The 4,889-nt window shown below is 38.6% G+C and overlaps 1 pseudogene; it reads right to left on the bottom strand.

The window, feature by feature from the left end:
• Window positions 1–3,953: 3,953 nt before the first annotated feature.
• On the bottom strand, window positions 3,954–4,494 carry LOC129062903 (39S ribosomal protein L3, mitochondrial-like; annotated as a pseudogene).
• Window positions 4,495–4,889: the final 395 nt, after the last annotated feature.

The following is a 4,889-nucleotide window of genomic DNA, read 5'->3' as shown; positions in this document are numbered from 1 at the left end:
CACAGAAACTAATAAATACAGAGAAGAATACTGTGGGTTTGTAGAGAAGTGTAGATATGTTTTAGAGATCCATAATGAAGTAAGTGGGGAAATGACTTGGGCCTAGCATTTGCTTTAAAATATTTTAGTGAGGCAAAATCTTTTGTGGGGCAATCTGGTAAATGGGTATTTTATACTATTCATTATACATTACCTATGTTATATATATTCATTATACTATTTCCTTTACTCCTGTGTATTTGCATTTTTTGTAATATAAAATTTAAAAATATAAAGAAAATGACAATGATTTATAGAGAGAAATAAAATAGGTAGCCCAGGTATTCAAGTTACCTTAAACAGGAATCCAACATGGAAGCTATTTTGATTTCAAACTGCTGGGTACCCTGGATCCTAGCAAGGGGAATTAACAATAGGTTCCAGGCTTAAAGGCTCTATGCTCTGGGGTCATTTCCACCAAGATCCACTTCTTGTGGGACTTGACAGGGCTCCCACTCCTCAGACTTGTTTGGAAAGACTTTAGTTTTATCTAAACTGCCTTAGGCTGGATAGAAGCTCAATATTCTGGCTCCTAGTCCAGTGCTCTTACAGGACTTTATCTGTGTCTAAGTCCAGAACACCACCTCACTATTATATTGCTATGGCTACTATTATTTTTTCAATATACCATTGTGTTATGCAGAAGGTTACTGTTCTATTAACAATATAAAATGACCGAACCATTCATTTCTGTTTCTACATCTTTCTCTGAGAACAATTGATTTGATTTCCACTTAACTAAATTACAACTCCAATAAAGCCCCACCTCCCCAGGAATGCTCCCAGAATATCTTTGAGCTCCCTCAAACTTTGTTTACTCACGAGCTTCCTACTTTACTCCAACAGAGAACTGATTCCTTCCTTCGCATTTAACTTTCGCCTGAATCACTCTCAGAGGACAGCTTATTTTCTCATTTTAAATCTTGAGGGGACCTTACACTCTCTCCTTCCCATCCGGCCACATCTCAGGTGGAACTGTCTGTTATCCAGCACATAGCACAGTTAAAGCCTAATTGGCCCAAGACCTCCAGAACAAGCCTGTAGTCTGACAAAATCGGACTACTTACTGACCCACAGCGAGGGGGTGTACTCCAGAACTGTGAAGTGCCATCCTTTACAGGAGACTGCTAGCAGCTGTATTCTTATGGACACATTTAGATTAATTACAGAACAAATGTTCCTCGTGTGTCTACTGTTGAGTTAGTGCAAGAGAGCTCATTGTTAGAGAATGAAAGCTCACTTTAAGAGAGCAGGGTGAGGGCTCCGGAGGCCACTGGGTATGAGCTCTCCCATGTGACTTTTGTACTCTGGGACTGTAGTAGTCTCCCAGGGTAATGATAGAATCCCTTGTGTAGCCAGGAGTGCCTCTCTCCCCTTCTGCTCTCTGCCCCAGGCTCTTGTTCCAAGGACCATCTCAAAAACTTTGATATTTGATGCCTGCACCCGTGGTTTTCTCCCACTGCACGCCCTGTTCCCAAGTCAGGCACTTACAATCCTTCTCCAGGTGGGGGCGGGGAGGGGGGTGATGGTGTCTCTATCACTGCCACCAATGGCAACAGGCATCTGTTTCTCCTGCTTCCAGCTTCTGGTTTTGCTTTAGAGCCTCTGAACTGTTGCTTCAGCTCGCACTCCTGCTGGCACCCTCATTCCATTAGGTCTCTTACAGGTTGAAACCTGAGAAGCAGCCGGGTACCATGAGGGTTCCTGACGTTGAGGTTTGACCTGTCTGCCTGGCTGTCTGGCCAGCACCAACTCCAGGAATGACAGAGATGGCTAAAGGACAGGGCACTAATGATACCCCAGTGGTTTACTAGTTGTTTTCAGAGGCATGATTTGATTTATTTGATTCTCTTTAGGATCTGTGAGATAGTTATTATTCCTATGTGAAGAGATAAGAGACTAGGGTACCAGGAGGTTAGGTAAATGTGTTTATAGTCACAAAGTTAATCAGCAGCTGGACCATGATATGAATTGAGGTATTACATCTCCTGGAGGAGTTTATCTGTATCTAAATCCCAGCTATTACTAAACTATATTTCTATAACTAAAATCTTATTTGTGGCAGCCACAAAAGATGACTAATGATTAGCAGAAGACTGAGACTGTTCAATAGCCAAATGCCGTATTTCATTTTCATCCACATATTGAATTGATTGATTTAGACCAGACATTCCAAAATTTTTACCCTGCGCAGTGAAGAGATAACATCTATAGTTGATAAATCAAGGAAAAAAGGTAAGGCATAAATATATTACATACAATTTCAGTGGCAGTCGACTGGAGAACTTAAAACGGACTGTTCATAAAGCCCCTGAGCAATGGGTGTGGGAGTGGTGGGGCTGGTGGGCATGGGTGGTAGAAGGTTTGCTTCTCATTTTATTTTTTTAAATATTTACTTATTTACTTTTAGAAAGAAGGGGAGGGAGGGAGAAAGAGAGAGAGAGAAACATCAGTGTGTGCCTCTCGCGTGTCCCCAGCTGGGGACCTGGCCCACAACCCAGGCGTGTGCCCTGACTGGGAACTGAACTAGTGACCCCCGGTTCATAGGCCAGGACTCAATCCACTGAGCCACACCAGCCAGGGCTGTTTCTCATTTTAGACACTTCTGTACAGTATGAATTTTAAAAATATGTGCAAGTATTATTCATATAAATTTTAAAAGTTTTAAAATATAAGAAAAATACAAAGTATTCATCATTGAATGATTGCTTAAATGGTCCTATGTAATACTATGCAGACAATAGAGAAAAATGAAGTACATCTATATAGATTTTGAGTAAGAAAAAAATTGCAGAATGATATTATATGGTTAGGATAATACCATTTACTTCAAATGTGTGTGTGTGTGTGTGTGTGTGTGTGTGTGTGTGTGTGTGTCTAGGTAGATCAGTAAATGTGTACACCAAACTGGGAGGATAAGTATCAAAGTGACATAAAAGTGGAGAGGAGATAGACTTTTATTATTTATTACATATTTTTATACCTCTCTATACTGTTTGATTTTTTTCAAGGAGCATGCTTTGAATACGAATGTGTATGGAATATTATGCAGGTTCAAAACTGAAGTGATTCTGAGTGTTTCCCTTTTCTTTCTTTGCCATGGAAGAGCCAAATGTGATAGTATTGTGGTATGTACGGGAGTCAGAGTCTAACAATGACTTATAGTGAAGAAATGCGCTGGTTCTTGGCCTCTTAGTATTGTCACAAAAGGGAAGTGTGTGAATTGAATTGTTCCACTCTGGTGACTCAGTGTCACCGCAGAGCTGACTGAAAGTCTGATTCATGTTTCTTTTTATGTTGCTAGATTTCCTTCCCCTGCTTGGTTTTGAGCACATCTCACGAAGAGTATGAGGGATTCAAATCCCCAAATCCAAGATCTGATGATTGTAACAAGGTATCCATCCCATTCTTTGGAGTCCTTACTAACAGTCATACTTGTTAGAATCCTTTTAGCAATTCAGTTATTTTTGTATTTTACTTTATTGTGGAAAGAACACAACATGAAATTTACCCACGTTTTTAAGTGTACAATGCAGTGTTGTTGACTATGGGTACAATATTGTATGGCAGGTCTCTAGAACTTAACTATCTTTTTTTTTTTTTTTTTAATGAAAGAAGTTAAAGTTATACATACCTTAAGGTAAGTTGTGAAATTTGTAGTAAAAAGAATGAATTCCAAAAATTACAGAGATTTGCTAATATACAAACTCCCAGTCCATTTAAATTTGGCATATTCAATTTACTTAATTGATTTGTTTATATGGTAATTTTTCTAACAGAATTCAGTTTTATGAGTGATAGTTATGCCCTTGACAAAGATGACAAGAGTGGTATTATTGTGACTGAGAAAGTAGAATATATTTCTTGATATTTTAGTGTTCTAGCTTATCAAGGGTCTGCCCTATCCAGTCAGGTTAGGCAGATGTAATAGGAGTGCTGGGTTGACACATATTTTCATCACAAAAGTCTTCTGGTTGACCTTCTTCATCTTCATCAGGAAAAATTTTAAGAGAACAGAAAATTCTCACGGAAACCCTTATCTGAATGCAGTTTAGAATCTCTGACCTTTACTGAATAATTTTTATGTCCAAGTACGGAGCCATTTACATAGTTTATATTGTCCTTTGTGTCCATACTTTCAGTCTGTGTGCCTGTTCTATTTATGCTTCTCATTTTTTTCCAGGCCTTTTAGTTTTAGGTTAGACTCTGCTAACATCACAGGCTGAAATACCCCCAGGTCTCCTGTGGGTTTTTGTTTGACCACAAGTAGCAGGCTAGCCTTCAAATCCCCATCTTTTCATCATGGCTTGAAAACTTTTACCAATAGTTTTTTGCTGTGACATTCACATAGTATCCTGGGTGACAATGAGCAGCATAAAGAGGAATCCTGGCTTCATTGCAACATTATCTGTTACAGATTCTAACCTTCTGTTTTGGAGATAATTCATTCTTCATAAGATTCCAATATAGGTGTCGCTATTTTTTAAGTGGGATTGCTGGATCATATGGTAGTTCTATTTTTAATTTTTGGAGGAATCTCCATATTGTTTTCCTTAGCAGTTGTACCATTTTGCATTCCCTCCAACACTGTGCAAGAGTTCTAGTTTCTCCACAATCTTGCCAAACACTTGGCCTTTATTATGTTGAGGCACTTTCCTTTAATCCCTACTTTGTTGAGAGTTTTTTGTTTTGTTTTTACATCATAAAAGGACGTTGAATTTTGTCTAAGAATTTTTCTGTATCTATTGAGATGATCATGTGATTTTTATTTTATATTATTTTAATGGGGTGTATCACATTACTTGATTTTCATATGTTGAACTGTCCTTGCATCACAGGGATAAATCCCA

Source organism: Pteronotus mesoamericanus, unplaced genomic scaffold, assembly GCF_021234165.1.
Source record: "Pteronotus mesoamericanus isolate MK-2021 breed Mesoamerican mustached bat unplaced genomic scaffold, CSHL_Meso_final contig_164, whole genome shotgun sequence".
NCBI classification, from domain to species: Eukaryota; Metazoa; Chordata; class Mammalia; order Chiroptera; family Mormoopidae; genus Pteronotus; species Pteronotus mesoamericanus.
Note: the sequence above shows the minus strand (reverse complement) of the source record. Positions and strands in the feature narration are given on the sequence as shown.